Below are 19,786 nucleotides of genomic sequence, written 5' to 3'. Positions count from 1 at the left end.
GGGAAATCCTTACCTTGATTACTTGATTTTCACCCCTTCATGCCACGCTACGTCTTCTTTCCAAGTTAAGTATTTTTCCATGTCGAGTCTTTTTGTTTTGTTTTTTTAGTCAGTTATATTCATGGTTTTGTCACAGTCTCGTTTTGTCATCCGGCTCAGCCGTGCCTTTTGTTATCCACGTTTTGGTTTTGTGAATAAAACTCAGTTTCTGCTTAACACCTTTTTGGAGTCTGCATCCGTGTCCTAACCCACCCAAACCTGACAGGTCCTGGAGGATCACGGAATGACAGGGAGTCTGGGATGTAAAAGGAAGCAAATTGCTATTTTGTGGAAATGATAAGAAGCTCCAGCTGTGGACATAAATAGATGCTGTTATACTTTGGAAAACATGTGCTTCTTCAGTACAATTAATTAGAAAGAAAGAAAAAGACGGGTGTCTTTTTTTTTCTTTCTTTTGTAGTTCTTGGGTGTCTTTTATAATTCCTATGAAACAACTGTTTACTTCTTCCCAGTCTTATTGTGGTGAGTCCTTGGCCAGTCAAACACAGTGACAAAAGCCTACACTGCATCAGACACCTCAGAGACGTTCACAGTCAGACCTGTGATGTTATTGCATTTTCATTTAACTGCAGTACAGTATATAACCTGTTTTAAGGGTCATGCGGGAAATTATATCTATTTATCTATCAACCTATCTTTTTATTACGTTAGTCTTTGAATTGGAACATTTATTCTTATGTAGTGGAGCTTAATGAGCTGCCTGGAACTGTCGATGTGTCCACACAGGACCCAATTAAACTGAACATGAGGATCATCATTCTTCTCTCCTCTCTCCTGCTTGGTGTTTCTCCAACCTCTTAGGGTGAGGAGAGGTACAGGGTTTAGATTCATTTTCCTTTGCCAATTAAATGTAGGCTAAATATTCCACACCCTTGTTTGCGTGGTGAGAAATGTAACTGCTTCTCCTCCCGTGTAAACTGATGACACATTACATCAACACAACTGTGGAACAGTGAAGAAATTATCAGAGAAAGATTAGAGTGTAGAGAAAATGGAAATTCAGCTCAGATTAGTAATGTAAAAATGATCAAGTAGTTGATGGGCTACAATTTGTCTTTACTTGTCATTTCTAGTTATCACACCATTGTTTTTCTTCTATTTTCTTTTTTTTTTTTTTTTTTTTTGCCTGTCATATGTATCCCCCGGAGATATGCAAAACCCCATGCAGGGACACTAGAATTAGTCTTTTCAGGTATTCATCAACAGCCTAACACTATGTGGATTGGACCAATCAGCTGCCTAATTTGGCATTTTTGGTGGATGTTAGCTGGGAGGATAGCTAACAGGGGCAGCTCATGACGCTCATAACAGGGCTCTCAAGTCTCACGCAATGAGCGTGAGACACACGCATTTCAGCAAGTTCACACGCTCACACGCCACACATGCCATTTCTCACGCTGAGAAATGATCAACTTCGTCGCACAGAAATTATAATGGCCGATACTATAAACGAGTCAATGGCAGGTGCGCTCGTACAGCTCAGAACTATAGCTCTGGTACAGCCGTCTTGATTTAGCAACCCATCGGAAAATCACAAAATAGAATTTCTCAGCCAATCAGAAAACAGAATTTCTTGTTGCCGGGTGTGAAATAGCTTTCAGCTGCAAGCACGCGTCCCATGAATGCACAGCGGACATAGCCTATTATGCTCTGAATGCGTGCAGAAGTTGTAGACGAGCTGGAGGTGGAAGAGAACCGTCAGGATCTTCAGCAGGTCATATCTTCATTTATTTTAATCTTTTGTTAGTTACTATAGTTTTCCTACTCCTTGTAAAAGACCAATACCTGCCGATTAAAGTGTTCGTTGGAGTAATAGGCCTAAATATTCAGCACACACCCTTTGACATGAGCAACTTAATGAAAAATGAAAAATATGTAGGAGTGTAATTAGGCTTCCGTGGTTAATTCTTTTCAAAGGTGACTGGTATGAGCAGATTCCCAATAAGGCTATCTACAATTGCCAAACTGGTATTATATGGAGGTAGATTTGTTTCATTATTATTCAATCAAAAAAAAGGTTGCTTCAATCAAAAAATATATTTTCAATCAAAAAAACCCGTTTCAATCAAAGAAAAAAAGTGTTTGAATTCAAAAATATATTTGAGACTCAAAAAAATGCATTTGAACACTATTTTTTTTTGCTTGAAAATGTTTTTTTTGATAGAAGTGAAGGTTTTTTTGTTTGAAGCAACTTTTTTGATTGAAGTATTGTTGTTTTGTGTTTGGGCCATATTATGGGTAGGACATTTGTGTCTTTATAATTCAATCAAAAAAGAAGTTGCTTCAAACAAACAAAAAATATTTTCAATAAAAAAATCACTTCAATCAAAAAATAAACCTTTTCAATCATAGAAAAAATGTTTTTGAATGCAAAAAAATATTTGAGACTCGAAAAATTGCACTTGAACACTTTTTTTTTGATTGAAAATGTTTTCTTTGATTGAAGTAATCTTTTTTGTGTTTGGACCATGTTATGGGTAGGACATTTGTGTCTTAATTATTCAATCCCAAAAAAGTTGCTTCAATCAAAAAAAAAACATTTTCAATCAAAAAAAAATATTTTCAATCAAAGAAAAAACTGTTTAAATGCAAAAAAAAAAAAAATCATTTGAAGTGTTTTTTTTTTTGATTGAACTTTCTTTTTTTTTGAATGAAGTGAAAAAAGTTTTGAAGTCCTTTTTTTTTTAAATCATTTTGACACAAACGTACCGCAGTGGGCGGGTGCTTCCCCATTGGTCAGACATGTTTGAGTGACAAGTGTCTACACCAACGACGTCTTTCTGACAAGCAAGTCATGGTCGCCACTCGCCAGCGAGCCAGGAAGCAGTGGTCAGGCAGTGGTGGAGTTGTTGTTAAGTAGATAAAACCGTATTAAAATGATTGGTGTCACGTTATTAGCCTACTCTGTTTGATATTTCGATTAAACATACAGCTTGCTAACTTAGCTCACGTTGACTAATTTGTGTGATTGTGTTAGATATCTGACGCCTCATATTGTCAGGCAGGCTAGCAGGGTGCGCTAACGGCTAATTGAATTGTTTATTTCACTTAAGTAACGTTACAGAGGCTTGCTATGTGCTAGTGCTATATTGTGTTATAATACGTAACGTCATTAGTGGTCAAACAACAGTCCACAGGCCAACTGTTGCCCACAGCGCTGCCTGTTTAGCAGCAACAGGTCATGCAGAGCCTGAGTCTATCTTCTCACACAGCCCACAGGATTACACGACGCTGAAGTTGGCATCCGATTCGCCAGCCTCCGATTCGCGCATTAAAGGGGTGGGCATAAAGGGCCATTTCACTGCTTTTTTGCATTTTGATCGACCAAAACAAGGTCCTATATGGAAGCTACAAAAGTTACACTGCTCAAATCTGGATGGAATTATTCTAAAGAGGCTATAGATTCATTAAAATCTTGTTTGGGATTTGTGAAACCTTTTTCTGATTTGTAAAAATACAGAACAGGGCCATTTCACTTCTTTTTTGTTATTCTGATCACCCTGAACTGGGTCCTGTATGGAAACTACATTACTTAGACAGCTCAAATCTTGATATAATTATTCTAAAGAGGCTATAGATTCATTAAAACCTTGTTTGGGATTTGTGAAACCTTTTTCTGATTTGTGAAAATACAGAACAGGGCCATTTCACTGCTTTTTTGTTATTCTGATCACCCTGAACTGGGTCCTGTATGGAAACTACATTACTTAGACTGCTCAAATCTTGATATAATTATTCTAAAGAGGCTATAGATTCATTAAAACCTTGTTTGGGATTTGTGAAACCTTTTTCTGATTTGTGAAAATACAGAACAGGGCCATTTCACTGCTTTTTTTGCATTTTGATCGACCAAAACAAGGTCCTGTATGGAAACTACAAAAGTTACACTGATCAAATCTGGATGGAATTATTCTAAAGAGGTTGTAGATTCATTAAAATCTTGTTTGGGATTTGTGAAACCTTTTTCTGATTTGTGAAAATACAGAACAGGGCCATTTCACTGCTTTTTTGTTATTCTGATCACCCTGAACTGGGTCCTGTATGGAAACTACATTACTTAGACAGCTCAAATCTGGATAGAATTATTCTAAAGAGGGTACAGAGTCTTTAAAACACATTTTATTATTTGTGAAAACTTTATTTGGTCATTGAAAATTCAAAAAGTTCCTCTGAGCTTTCTTTCTTCTTTTCATTTGGACCATCCAAAACCAGAACCTGTATGAAAAATGATTAAATATGGGTTTAATCATTGATCACATGATATAAATGATATCAAACACACTTTAGAATTTGTGAAACCTTTCTTTGTCCCAAAATTCACTGGAGTCCTCGCCTCTCCATGTTCATTTTAATTTCCATGAGGATCTCCTGTCTTTCACTACATAGGAAAAAGAAAAAGTTCATGCATTTTACGTCACTAACTACTTACAAGAGTCTTCTTTACTTGTTGACTTTATTATCATGTTCTTTTATCTAGAAACAATGACTTCTCTCACCTTTCTTCCATCTGCCCGTGGTCAACCTCTGCCACCGATTCAATCCGTTTCATTTTTCTGACTACTTCCAGAGCCTTTATTGTTGCCTGCATCAGACATCCCATAGTCCAACCATTAATATGCCCTATTCTGTATTGGATGCTTTGATGAAATCTGCATCACACATTTATTGCTGTCATCTCATGAATCTTTCCACTAACATGTGCTATCATTTCAGACCCTGCTTGTCTTCTCCTGCTCCCATCATAGTCATCTTACCTCCCATCTGAGTGCAGACAGGACCTTCTTCATCCCATTATTAACACTATCTTAGATGTCTGTAAAACAACTGTTCAACATTGTCTTTGCCTTGCAGCCCTTTAGCCTATTTGTGAATGTGATAACCTGCCATTGTAATAATGAGATTAAAAACTGTCTATTTGGCTAAAGTTTGTTTCCAGTTGCCATTTTACAAGACACGTCAAGAAAATAAAAATTAATTTTATTTGACATATTTAATGTAAAATAATGGGTGGTTAAGACCAACAGTAATCATTAGGTTGTGCTTACATGATTTAGAATACTGTACATGGACATATGTATCTGTTAGGATGGCCATGTAGCAGCTGGATACGCAAGGTAGGAGGCTTGAGGCAGAGGTAGTGATGAACCAACCGGGTGTTTTATTCACCAACATTTACATCAATCATACACTTTAACATGGACACATACTGCGGACCAGGAGCACTGTGGTCCTAGCAGCATTCGTAGTAACAGGACCAACTCTCTCACGTGGTCCAACTGGCAGCCTTATATCCTACTCTGGCTCCACCAACCAAACCCGTAGGGGATTCTGCTCCTCCCATTACACATCCCCATAACAACAACACACAAAAACCTTAAAATACATTTACCCTCTATTATAAAATCAATCAATTCCTAGCATGTCTAAACAAAAGTACCAAATCTACCAAAGACTTCCCCTAACTGATTCTGGTGCACTCCCCCCTACACTAATCAGCACATGGTACGACCCGGAACCTTCAAACGCTGCAGACTGAATGTAGGGACTCTTTTGACTGAGCACCCTGGAGAGGAGACATAGGTGAATGACTTTACACACAAATTTCAGAATTCACAATTCCAAACAGCATAGTCACCTCACAGTTTATCACATCCTTTAGCTACACGTATCCTTATCACAGAGCATTTCAGGCTACTAACTGACTGGATGTTTCCCTTTACAGGCCTGGTCCCCCCTCACTCCCCGCTGAGGGCAACACAGGACCTGCACACCCACCTGTTGTTAATATACACATTCAATAAAACATTTGACAATTTATTTATGCCACATTATTAAAAATACTACTCATGTGACCTCAAAGACCAAAAGTCAGTAATGAAGATTACCTTCATTACAGTAGCCCATTTTCCCATTGTAATTTATTTTACTCTACTCTGGAGCCACAACAACACTACACATTTTTAACTGACCAAACTACACACTGTTCTATCTATATTACAACAACTTAACAAGAAGTTTATTTCTCACTGGCAACCACTTGGAGATATGAAGAAATAGTTTAACCCAAAAGACATCTTCAACATTCCAGAAAGACAAATCTTGATTAAGTAAATGTATTTCAACCTTACATTCACAAATTGTCTGGTATAGGGTGAACTCTAACAGCAAAATGTAATGTTTAATATCCAATTCATCAGTGCACATAACACATAATGGCAAAATACTACAGGTTTGATAGACGATATAATCAGGAAGTTGTGGTACAGTATCTAAGATAGTGTTAATAATGGGATGAAGAAGGTCCTGTCTGCACTCAGATGGGAGGTAAGATGACTATGATGGGAGCAGGAGAAGACAAGCAGGGTCTGAAATGATAGCACATGTTAGTGGAAAGATTCATGAGATGACAGCAATAAATGTGTGATGCAGATTTCATCAAAGCATCCAATACAGAATAGGGCATATTAATGGTTGGACTATGGGATGTCTGATGCAGGCAACAATAAAGGCTCTGGAAGTAGTCAGAAAAATGAAACGGATTGAATCGGTGGCAGAGGTTGACCACGGGCAGATGGAAGAAAGGTGAGAGAAGTCATTGTTTCTAGATAAAAGAACATGATAATAAAGTCAACAAGTAAAGAAGACTCTTGTAAGTAGTTAGTGACGTAAAATGCATGAACTTTTTCTTTTTCCTATGTAGTGAAAGACAGGAGATCCTCATGGAAATTAAAATGAACATGGAGAGGCGAGGACTCCAGTGAATTTTGGGACAAAGAAAGGTTTCACAAATTCTAAAGTGTGTTTGATATCATTTATATCATGTGATCAATGATTAAACCCATATTTAATCATTTTTCATACAGGTTCTGGTTTTGGATGGTCCAAATGAAAAGAAGAAAGAAAGCTCAGAGGAACTTTTTGAATTTTCAATGACCAAATAAAGTTTTCACAAATAATAAAATGTGTTTTAAAGACTCTGTACCCTCTTTAGAATAATTCTATCCAGATTTGAGCTGTCTAAGTAATGTAGTTTCCATACAGGACCCAGTTCAGGGTGATCAGAATAACAAAAAAGCAGTGAAATGGCCCTGTTCTGTATTTTCACAAATCAGAAAAAGGTTTCACAAATCCCAAACAAGATTTTAATGAATCTACAACCTCTTTAGAATAATTCCATCCAGATTTGATCAGTGTAACTTTTGTAGTTTCCATACAGGACCTTGTTTTGGTCGATCAAAATGCAAAAAAAGCAGTGAAATGGCCCTGTTCTGTATTTTCACAAATCAGAAAAAGGTTTCACAAATCCCAAACAAGGTTTTAATGAATCTATAGCCTCTTTAGAATAATTATATCAAGATTTGAGCAGTCTAAGTAATGTAGTTTCCATACAGGACCCAGTTCAGGGTGATCAGAATAACAAAAAAGCAGTGAAATGGCCCTGTTCTGTATTTTCACAAATCAGAAAAAGGTTTCACAAATCCCAAACAAGGTTTTAATGAATCTATAGCCTCTTTAGAATAATTATATCAAGATTTGAGCTGTCTAAGTAATGTAGTTTCCATACAGGACCCAGTTCAGGGTGATCAGAATAACAAAAAAGAAGTGAAATGGCCCTGTTCTGTATTTTTACAAATCAGAAAAAGGTTTCACAAATCCCAAACAAGATTTTAATGAATCTATAGCCTCTTTAGAATAATTCCATCCAGATTTGAGCAGTGTAACTTTTGTAGCTTCCATATAGGACCTTGTTTTGGTCGATCAAAATGCAAAAAAGCAGTGAAATGGCCCTTTATGCCCACCCCTTTAATGCGCGAATCGGAGGCTGGCGAATCGGATGCCAACTTCAGCGTCGTGTAATCCTGTGGGCTGTGTGAGAAGATAGACTCAGGCTCTGCATGACCTGTTGCTGCTAAACAGGCAGCGCTGTGGGCAACAGTTGGCCTGTGGACTGTTGTTTGACCACTAATGACGTTACGTATTATAACACAATATAGCACTAGCACATAGCAAGCCTCTGTAACGTTACTTAAGTGAAATAAACAATTCAATTAGCCGTTAGCGCACCCTGCTAGCCTGCCTGACAATATGAGGCGTCAGATATCTAACACAATCACACAAATTAGTCAACGTGAGCTAAGTTAGCAAGCTGTATGTTTAATCGAAATATCAAACAGAGTAGGCTAATAACGTGACACCAATCATTTTAATACGGTTTTATCTACTTAACAACAACTCCACCACTGCCTGACCACTGCTTCCTGGCTCGCTGGCGAGTGGCGACCATGACTTGCTTGTCAGAAAGACGTCGTTGGTGTAGACACTTGTCACTCAAACATGTCTGACCAATGGGGAAGCACCCGCCCACTGCGGTACGTTTGTGTCAAAATGATTTAAAAAAAAAACGACTTCAAAACTTTTTTCACTTCATTCAAAAAAAAAGAAAGTTCAATCAAAAAAAAAAACACTTCAAATGATTTTTTTTTTTTTTGCATTTAAACAGTTTTTTCTTTGATTGAAAATATTTTTTTTTGATTGAAAATGTTTTTTTTTTGATTGAAGCAACTTTTTTGGGATTGAATAATTAAGACACAAATGTCCTACCCATAACATGGTCCAAACACAAAAAAGATTACTTCAATCAAAGAAAACATTTTCAATCAAAAAAAAAGTGTTCAAGTGCAATTTTTCGAGTCTCAAATATTTTTTTGCATTCAAAAACATTTTTTCTATGATTGAAAAGGTTTATTTTTTGATTGAAGTGATTTTTTTATTGAAAATATTTTTTGTTTGTTTGAAGCAACTTCTTTTTTGATTGAATTATAAAGACACAAATGTCCTACCCATAATATGGCCCAAACACAAAACAACAATACTTCAATCAAAAAAGTTGCTTCAAACAAAAAAACCTTCACTTCTATCAAAAAAAACATTTTCAAGCAAAAAAAAATAGTGTTCAAATGCATTTTTTTGAGTCTCAAATATATTTTTGCATTCAAACACTTTTTTTCTTTGATTGAAACGGGTTTTTTTGATTGAAAATATATTTTTTGATTGAAGCAACCTTTTTTTTGATTGAATAATAAAGAAACAAATCTACCTCCATAGTATTAGTTCTGCCACACTGAAATGCTGATGCAGAGAGGGTTTTTTCCATGGTGGGGCTCAATAAAACCAAGACCAGGAACACGTTGGCTCTGAATGGAACTCTGTCATCCATCATGACTGTGAAAATGGCTGTGCTTTAAATGGGAGCCCATATCAGTCATCAAGCATCAAAATCTGCCACAAACACTTACAACAACACTCATAAAAAATTTTTGTTTGTTAAGACTTTGCATACCTAAAACAATTTATTTTAAAATATAGCAGAATTTAGTGTAAAAGTGAAGATTTGTGATTTTGTGATTTTGGTATTAATAAAACAATTGTTCTTTAGCTAATTTATGGTGATGGAATACTGCAAGGGACCAGCCCCCCCCCCCCCCCCCCAAAAAAAAAAAAAAACGAAAGAAAACCCCCCCCCCCCCCCCCCCCCCGCGCACATGGCCCGGCCCCTGCCCCGCCCGAATCTCACTCCAAGCAAACTTGAGAGCCCTGCTCATATGCTTTCTCTGCTATCAACATCTTAAGAGCTGGAGAGAATTTATTCACTGAAAGAAGAGCACAGAACAGCACTGAAGGCTTGTCTCCACCGAAAAGACTGATTGACCAGCTGACTTTGCTGAGAAAGGTTGATTTGTTTGTTTGGCAGAAGAAATCAGTAACTGACAAATGGTTGCCCAATCACTATGACAAGTATTCTTTAGAAAATGCCTGTTGTGGTTAGTTCAGGTTAGAGATTTAGGAATAGCTCACTCCTGGGTGGTACCTTTACACTAATATTTTTTTAAATAATTTTTTAGTGCTTTTCCAGGCTTTTAGTTAGTTCTTGTAGTTGGTATTTTGAATGTTAGCCTCCAGAATTGCGTTTCAGAGCTGATCAGTGGCGGGATACGTCAGAAGGCCACCATGCAGTGACCGATAGGGAACCAGATGTTCTTCAGTCGACAAAATAGCGACAAAGTAAATGACTTTGCCAAAAAAGACACGGTGGAAAAATTGACTTTAAATAGTGTTCCCGCTATAACTGCTATTGTTTAGGGTTGAGTTGTTTTAGATAGTGAAAATGTGCTCCTCTGTGGCCTCCTGATGAGCTGTTAGAATTCCTCCACATTTACCGTGTCCATCTGACCGTCTTTTTTTTGTGAGGCTACAACTTTTGGGACCTGTGGACACACATACCTAAAGCACGTGCGACTGGGCTGAAGTCTGTCTTCCATTTGGAGATAGCTCATTTGTGCTTTTGGTGACAGTCGTGAAAATTATGCTTAATTTTAGATCCCTTGGATGTCAGAGCTCAGAGTTGGGAATGACATCTCATCCAAGTTTACTGCGTTACATTTACATTGTCGTAAAACCAGGGGGATCTGCTCACTGACCATGCCAGCTCATGTTAGCAATACTGGTTGAGAACAGCGCATTAGTCTAGTTTGTGGTTATTAACACTGTAGCACTGTAATATGTTCAAAGATGTTAGACAATACTATGTGACACAAACTGGTATAAGTATTGGTAAACTGTTTATCACTGCATCGCTCCTTTTTTAAAATACAGTACAAAGAGTCATGCAGGACTCTAACTTCAGCGAGGGACAGTTAAAATAGATTTAATGTAAAGCTAAATGTGTTAGAAGCCCATGTCCTAAATGTTTGTATTCCTATCAGCCTTTTGTGGTGAGTTCTGTTCTACGGTTGCATGTGCATCACAAGAAATCTTTGGAAATGTACTACAGGAAGATTTCGAGTTGTTGCACATAACAAGGGGAGTGTATTGGCAATCAGAACAGTCAAAACTTTACTGAAGATGAACTCTAAAGGGGTTTTGGTTTTGTGGTGGGAGGCCAGACTTTATGCCTCTGTGACTTGTTACTTACTAAGGGCATTCAAGCTTCACACCCACACACATCAGTCCACTATCGTAGAGCCGCTGGGTTCCATACTGCAGTGCTGAGATACACACACATTAGGAGGTGTGGTTGCAAGCCAAGTGTTTCCTTGTTTTTGTTATCATTATCTCTTACTTTTTTTTCCCTTTTTTTTCAGGCTTTTATGCTTGTTTTGCGCATCCCCGCGCGGTGCTCTACCACCCCTGCTCTCTGCCATCACTCACTTCATTCCACAAATGTACATTTTCTCCCCTTTTATCCACCGCTTCCACTTTGTCTTTAGGTTGCCATGGCAACAGTGTGAGTCATTCTGCTGCAGTCAGTTTAGTCACACTCACACTGACTGTATGTTTCCCTCTGTTTCCTTTTTTTTTCTTCCCATCTCACTGTCCCTCTGCCTTTCTGCCCTCCACACGCCGAGAGCGATTAAATCCATCCACACAGCTCCATTAATGAGACGGGGGATCGAGGCAGAGCAGAAATGGCGCAGACATCTCTTGGTTATCCTGAATTGCTCTGAAATGCAGCGTAAAGACGGGGGAAACTGTGATCCAGAAAGATGGGCCGAGTGCGTGTGCGTTGGTGATAGAGCAGATTGATAATAAGGGCGAGCGGAATGTCGCTGCTCTTGCTTTGATTACTTATTTATGGATCAGGCTAATCAGTAAACCCACAGCCGAGAAGCACACTGTGAAGGAGACGGGAGGTGTGAGAGGAGATGAGGGAGGCACCAAGAGGCGGGGAGCACCAAACACTCATTCTCTTCCAAGAGCACTCTCTTGGCGCTGATTAAATGAGCATGATTTTGTTGAAAGGTGATTTCTTTTCCTTTTCGTTACTCTCCTTTTCCTTCTCTTCCTGTTCATTGGACAGTCTTTGTGAGAAGTCATTTCCTGTTAGCCAATAGCAGGACTTTACACTCCTGCTTTCTTTAGAAATGAATCATCACGCCTTATTGTCACTTCACCGTCACAGAGCTCAGATGAAGAAGTCATGTTGGAGGATATAAAAAGAGCGTTTGTGGTCAGAACTTAGATGTTTCACGGGCACTGCCATTCAAACACCTCACATCTGCTTTTTCTTTATGGTTCAATGTGATGTGACAACATACTTTATGGTAACATACAGCGTGCCTTCAAGTGCTTAGCGAAGTATCTCCTTATTGGAGCGTAGACACTCATTTTTCTCACAAGATATCGACAAGAAAAAGAATTATTAATAAATGCACCATCATAAGGTTGACATTTTTGCTGTACTGTAAGTGAAAGAACTATTGGATCCACTGATGCAAATATCGAACTCCCCCTCAGGATGACTTCATAAACACAACAGTGTCTTTTTTTTTCCCATCAACCTACACTGTTCTTTGTATCTTTGTAAATGGTGAATGTAGCGAAACATCAGAATAGCAGTCGTTGTGAAAGTATTAATATGATAACCATGCTGCCTATAATTTAATGTTGCAAACCTATCAACTCTGTCTCTGTTCTTATCTCCCTTTAACACTTTAATGACTTAAGTGAAGCACCTGGCCACCAATCAAACATCTTTCTGTGTAGGACTGCTGGCTACTTCTGCCAAAGAGAATCACCAAGACTGCCTAAGAGCATCTTGTGTCCTACTGCAGGCACACCTATTCGCTCTGTTTGGTGTGACAATCAGCACATTTACATGCACCTTCAGTTATAGTTTTGACCAGGCACTTTCGTGTGACTGGGGTTTTTTTCACAAGCGTACAAGCATGCAGGAGGAGTGTGCTGTGTGCTTTCTTTTTACAAAAGAGATGCACTTTTACCTGCTGTGGTTATTCTCTGTCGACACTACCATTCCTCTTCTTCTGGGTGAAATGTATTCAACCTTGTCTGGGTTCCACAAAGTGCCATGTTTCTCATTCACATAAACAATCACATGCCATTCTTCTCTACAATCACACGATGAACACATTAGGAGACATGTGGGGTTTCAGTGTCTTTGCTCAGGGCAACTCAGACACGTGGACGCACCTGGGATCGAACCTTCTGTTGGGAAGATTGACCATTTTACCAGCTGAGGCTGGTGATCATTGTAACAGTCAACACTCTAGCCAAATAAAAGCACAGCTGTTCTCAGATGAATGTGTACGGTGATTTTCCCATATCATGTTGCAATCTTTTTCAGCAATTTCACAAAAGCTTTGCACCAGCGTGTCAAAAGCAGGAGAATGACTGCTGGTTAACATGAACCATGCTCATTCATTCATTCAATCAATTTCCATAGCTTGTTTTTTCCAGTTCCAGGTCGTGGGGGGCAGGGAAGAGTTACACCCTGCACAGGTCACAGGTCACCACTCCATCACGGGGCTGGATAGTCCATGTTCCAGTGATTATTGCATAATTGTCATACTGTCTGACAACAGAAACAGAAACCACTGTACAGAGAATTTGGCTGTGTCAATATACAACCCCACTGACACACAGAAGCCCTATTAGAGAGCACAGAGAGAAAGAGAATCTGCTGTCTTCAGTGGCTGTAAAAGATGCTGCAGACTGAGTGCAGCTTATTGAGTGGCTGAAATTCATAATCAAGCACTGCGAACCTGAGAAAAGCTACTATTTCAAATTGAAGTTCATCACCAGAAGAAACTCAATTCCAATCATTTTCATATTGCGATATATCCAACAAAAATACTGATTAAGGGCCCTTTAATCCTCCATTCTTTTGAGTTCTTGTATCATTTCTATCGGGCATGCAGTTACCCGACTACGAACAGAAAGTGAAGTAGAAAATGTCAAGTAGTTCTTAATTTCTTATCAGACAGTTTCCCACTCCCCTCAGTCCCATGTGCTGTATTTGACCCGGACCCATTGATATTGCCGTGATGAGGGTAATTTAAGAAATAACTCTCCAGTCACGACCATGCGGTGGTATTAATATTTTGAATTGGATGTCTCAAGATGTAGTGAGTCACCCTCATCTTTAATTTACCTCAGTGCTGACCTGTGTCTCACCCCAGGTTGGTTTCAGGTGGATTGACGAGATTAGCATCACTAAGGTTTCCGACCCCTCTACAAACACACACACACATACACATCTCTTTGAACAAATGTGGACACATTGCCTCTGTGTTGATGCTGGTATTCCCTGGTATTTGACACACAGATATAAATTACATTTTTAGGTGTCTGGAAGTCTGAGTGGGATCTTTCACCGAGCTTTAAAACGCATAACCACAGTTGAATTTAAGGGATTTTACAGGCTGGTTGATGAATAAATGACTCTCGAGTGTCTGGAATGAAGTCTGCATGTGTGTGGGTGTTCATTTTTCTTTTTTTTTTTTCAACCCACTACCCGTAACAAAAAGCCCAAAAGCTTCAGGCTGCATGTCACACCACAGCAAAAACGCTGTGGAGAGTTTTGCTCGTTCCCCAGAGGGGTGGGAGGAGGGTGGGGGTGTGCACACACTGAAGAGCTGGATGACGCAGCCGAGGAAAAAAAAAAAAAAAAAAAAAGAGGGAGGGATGCATGGAGAACAATTCCGAACAAGGAAAGGAGGAAGAGGAACAGGAGGAGGAGGAAGAGGAGGTGGAGAAGAGGGAGCGTAGGCAGACTGCGTGGGAAGGAGATGCTGCATATTCAGCCTTCTAGGGCTTTCTCCTGCCCTCCTCTTCACTTTCCTCGCTTTTTAAAGAAAAATGATTTTTTTTTTGAGCAGCCTGTCCTTTCTGACAGCCCTGTCTGTGTCTGCTTGGCCGTCTCTCTTTTCTTTCCTCACCATTTCATTTCGTTTTAAAGGATGTGTTCATTTTCAGTCATCTGTGTCCAACTTGCCAGCTGTTTCTCTGAATGACTTATTTAGCGGCGCAGGTTCATGTGCTTTAGTAGAGCCACTTTGTCCAGGATTTCTTTATTAAGAAATGATTTCATCTTGCCCATCTTTCATCCACGTTTGCTTCTGCAGGCTAACACCGTACAGTATGTCTGACGGAAGAGATTCACCTAAGAAGATTTTTTTTTTTTTTTTTTTTAAAGAACCAGAACAATGATTTGTCTGTGTATTTTTTCCCTGTGTGACTCACAAAACAACACCATAGTGGTGAAGCCCTTTTTAGCTTTACGGCTGTCAAAAACCGCTAAGGTCTGGCCAGTCAATACTATTTCACACTTATCAGTTTTTGGCATCGCATCCATTCAGCTTCACATAATAAGTGAGAAACAGGGGAGTCGTCTAATCATAAGCAAAGAGTAAACCGATGAGTCATCGGCATCTCTTATTTGTTCGACCATTGCATGGTGCTGCTCCTATCTGGAGCTGGAGAGAGGCGGGGGAATGCGTGGGTGGAGGGGGAACAGAGGAGCAGGTGGTGGTGAAGAGGAGTGATGAGGAGGGAGGGAGGAAAAGAGGGGTTTTCCTAACAAGAAGCATCCCTTGAATACTGAGCAACTCCCTGACAGTTGAAGCAGAGCAGGTGGAGAGGAGAGGTGGAAGGGATTGGAGAGGCAAATATGTGCTCATTCATGTGTGTAAAGGTAAACTGGAAAGCGGCGTGTGGGTGGGCATGTGAGGAGAAGGCACAAAGCAGGGGATGCCATCACTATTTGAGATTCTGGGTGGGATGAGTAACAGTTTAGTTGTGAATGGAGAACCCCCTGAATAAGTTACAGTGTTTACTTGGCAGACTGAGGTAAATACACCATTCAGTAACAAGACATGACAACTGAGGCGGGTTACAATAGCAAGTCTTTCTGCTTTTTATGGCTTGCCAATCTGTCCATGGAACATCCCAGTTGTCAGAAAACCAAAACAGTTTTCACGGTTTAATGGAATCAGTCCAAGCAGGAGTGCAAAATTACAAACAGAGGGGAAGAAGGTTGGAGGGAGAGAACCACAAGCCGATGGGTTCAAACCCCTGAGCTGCCAGTGTGTCTGTCAGAAGGCTCAGCAGTCTCTCGTTCAGTGTTATTTTGACATGTCTGTCTATAAAAATGAAACATAAACTCATTGTCTAAGACTTTGAAGAGTACAGACAAGCTACCAAGCCAAATCTCATGAAGCTTTGGAGAGAAGTGTGGGCAGGGACAAAGGAAGCGGGTGGATGATTTTAAATTATGGATCAGGATCGCCATCTTTAATTGCAAGAAAGGGCATAGCCCCTTGGCTGAGGGCTGCCCTCCCTAAGTTCCACTTTGGTTTTAAGATGTCGCTGTCTTTGTGGCTTCTTAAAACTAAAATGTATGATCCCATTGGAAAAGCAAGAATGGAATCCCCTTACTTTTCCATGCAGGAATCCAGTTCATTCATGATTCTAAGAGTGGATTTTTAAATACTGGCCTAAATCAAGAAAAATCTTTGTTTGCTAACCATCGGCTTAAACATCAAACAACACAAAGGATGCATATTGGTTTATTCTTCCTTTGCACTTGGACACAGACACTGTGAAAAACTCACTGGATATCCCACTGGGTTTGCCATGCCAAGGGTGACGTCTTCACAAATACCGAAAGACGCCCCTCTACAGTCTTGCAACTGGCTGACTGCTGAGGTGTCAGCCTCAGTTATTGGCTGACACATAATAGAGGAAGACCTCAGGATGATGCAAAACAATGCAACAAACTGAGGGGAGGCTCTGATCGTAGCTTTCTCCCTCTTTCAGAAAAGATTAATGTCAGACCCCTCCCAGAGCGTCACACCATGTCCACCCGCACTTTTTAAGGAATTCCCTCAGCTAATTGTAGTCTGCTCTTTTCATCCTGCAGTACATCAGTATAAAGTAAGCGATGTATGAAATCAGTGCACTGACAGTCATTTGACTGAGAGCAATACATTTGCTTTTTATGACAAATGCGATTTTCCAAGTGAGCGAGTGACACAAATTTCTGCAGCCTGAGGAAAGGAAATACAAACTGCGTGTCAGTCTGAATGTCTCAGTTTGTTGTGAAGTTAACCTTTTCGTATTACTTTATCTGGTTGTTTTCTTCTGCAGATTTTGATAGATATCTAATGATCACTCACATACAACTGAAATTAAAAAATCTTCAAGTTCTAAACTTGTTCTTGTGGTCTGTCTGCTCTCCTGCCTGCAGCTGCCTCCATCTCAGCTATCAACACTGCAGGTTCCCTTACCTTGGCTCTGATATATGGATGTGACTGCTGGGTTGGCAGTATCCCAAAGTCTGACTTGGCGATTTCTGTGACAAGTCTTCCCCAGATCAGGCTTTCTACTAATGCGTTTCAGGCCATTTTCATCACTTCCAGTCCTTCACAGTTCACAATGAGGTGGATTTTACTCAGCTCAAACCCACACATTTACACTCAGCTGTGCCTCCAGTGATTCTTGTATTAGTCAGGGCAACTTTTGTCGGTCGTTACATTGTGTTTATTTACATTCTGAATGGAATCCCTCACTTAGAGTAATATAACAGAGACCTAGAATATTCTGCAATTACAGTCATGGCAGCAATTTGAGTGTGATGATGCTAACATAACAGCCCAGGAAGTACCTCGAAACTGAAACATGACAATGCCCTGAAATTTTGAACAAATATTTTATCGTACACAGAAAATGAATCTGCCTTTGGAGATTCCCTGATGCCTTCCTGGCTGCTATGCGAGGGATGCTGAATCCAACATCAGAAACAGATTTAAAAACAAATCTATGTGGTGTTTGTTATCTGCTGTACATAAAAAGCACTGCACCTTTGCACCTTGTTAATTTAAGTTCAGCAGCCCTTTTTAAACCTGACAAAGAGTGTACATATTAGCTTCCTTGAGCGACCAGAAAAACATGATTTCAATGTCTTAAGCAGGTTCAGAGAAGGTGATTAATCTATCTTTGTTCCTAAAGTCTTTCCTTCTACATTCCTATGAGCGCCACAACTGGTGAAGACACAGATTCAGACAACCAGAGTTTCAACACACCTAATGAACCAGTCCTGGCAGTTTTTCTAGGGTGGAACACGAGCTGGTATTGAACAGGGACTTTACGTAGCATCTCTTAATCAATCTGGCAACCTGAGCTTAATGCAAGCAAGCAACCTCAACATCTGACGACATAACCGACATCTTCATTTTCCAACACCACATGATGAGATTGAAGCTCACTGAGGCTATTAAAGTCTGACTTTGGTTTCAACACTTGATTTGCCCAGAAAAACTCACTTGGAGGAAGGAGGGGTGGTCGGAATGGTTAGTCTGATCAATCCCATGCCAGGGAGCCCAGTTGGAAGTTTAAAAGTTTTTTCACCATCCTGCTAAGTCAAGGATATAGTTTCTTTTTAACCATGCACTTAACTAAGAAACCAGCTCCGTTAACAGTGACCTTTGGCATAATGAAGCCAAAGGGTCGTTTATTCTTGTGTTTTTGACATCAAGAAAGCAATATAAGAATTACAATACCATTCCTATGCATCCATATATAAGGAACCCTGTATAATTTGTTTGGGTTTTTTTTAGAGAAAAACTTCTGGGTGAATGCATGTGGCTGAATTATTCCAAAACAACTAGACCTTCTCCAGCTTGTGTGTATTTCTGCAGCTTGGGTAGAGTCGAAGGCGAGCAGGCCCAGCTGATGTGAAGAAACACTGACGGTATGAAGAGAATAAAAAGTTCTCAAGTTTTAATTTTGATGAACAGAGTAGATTATAGAATGCCAGCAGAGGAATTCTTAACTTATTAAGTTACAGTTTTAGGTCAAATGGTTCATTTTTCTGACATATAGTTTCGCTCTGTGTACTTCAGCCGTACACTTGATTTGACAGCAATTAGCAAAAGTTAGGATACAAATATGCTGAAAAGAATAGAGGGTCGATGAAACTTGTGATGAGCTGTGATCAGTGTTTGTGCGTGTACTTCTATCATTAATACAAGACAAGCATCCAGGTGAGGGAGGTATCATATGGATATGCTTTACTGCTCTTATCTTAAAGTGTAAGCTCTCCAGTTTAAGATGTGGACCAGAGGGATGTATTATAAAGCGCAAAGAGTGAGTCAGTTGAAAAGTTCCCCTTGTAGATCAGCCTCAATTTGGTTCTTCTCTCCAATTAATTTGGAGGAGCTGATAAGGAGAGGCAAGAAATCAATATGAGCCGAAGCAACAGAGAAAAATTAAATGAGATTCATGAGAGGGAACCCTATCTGCGATACATTCCCACGACTTTGATTAACAGCCATTTCTTTTGAAATAAAGGCACACCATAACCGGCTTTGCTTCATTTTTTTATTCACAGATTGTAAAACAAGCCTAAAATAACACTTTTTGCAAACGATTTGGTCCCTCGAGGCTCAATAGATTTGAATCAACAAAAGGAAAGTTGCTAGGAAAAGCTGTATTTTTAGAGAAATTAAGCAGGTTACCAACAAGCAAGGACTACAGCAATATTTTATAAGAGATAACTCTCATCAAAATCTCATCGGTTACATTCGAACACGAGTCTTAAAAGAGGAGTCCATGAAATACAAAAAGTCTAGTCATACAAATGTACTGACCTCTGTCTTCGACGAACGAGCAATAACTAAGGACTTATTCAGCCTCTGGTGAAGATTTCGTACTAAAACGTTAACTCTCATGCAGACCTACACACGGCTATGCATGGATGCCTTTGACAGGCTACTGGTTCCTACACAGACACCATTTACCACAGTGTCCCCACCTTCACAGCATCTGCCTAACCCTAATGAAGAACACAGATTTCGTCTAGCTTTTCTCACATTGTGCCATTATACAGAGCAAAATTTTAACATTTGTACAGATGCACTGCTTTTAATTC

The 19,786-nt window shown here is 39.6% G+C and overlaps 1 long non-coding RNA gene across 1 annotated transcript; it reads left to right on the top strand.

Moving 5' to 3' along the window:
• The first annotated feature begins 4,171 nt into the window (after window positions 1-4,171).
• LOC142399776 (uncharacterized) lies at window positions 4,172-6,830 on the top strand. Its single transcript, XR_012772883.1, has 3 exons — window positions 4,172-6,384; window positions 6,557-6,642; window positions 6,761-6,830. It is a non-coding gene; the product is annotated as an uncharacterized LOC142399776 (long non-coding RNA).
• Window positions 6,831-19,786: the final 12,956 nt, after the last annotated feature.

The sequence above is a fragment of the Odontesthes bonariensis genome, chromosome 15 (assembly GCF_027942865.1).
Source record: "Odontesthes bonariensis isolate fOdoBon6 chromosome 15, fOdoBon6.hap1, whole genome shotgun sequence".
Taxonomy (NCBI): domain Eukaryota; kingdom Metazoa; phylum Chordata; class Actinopteri; order Atheriniformes; family Atherinopsidae; genus Odontesthes; species Odontesthes bonariensis.
This window is presented reverse-complemented; position numbering and strand designations above follow the sequence as displayed.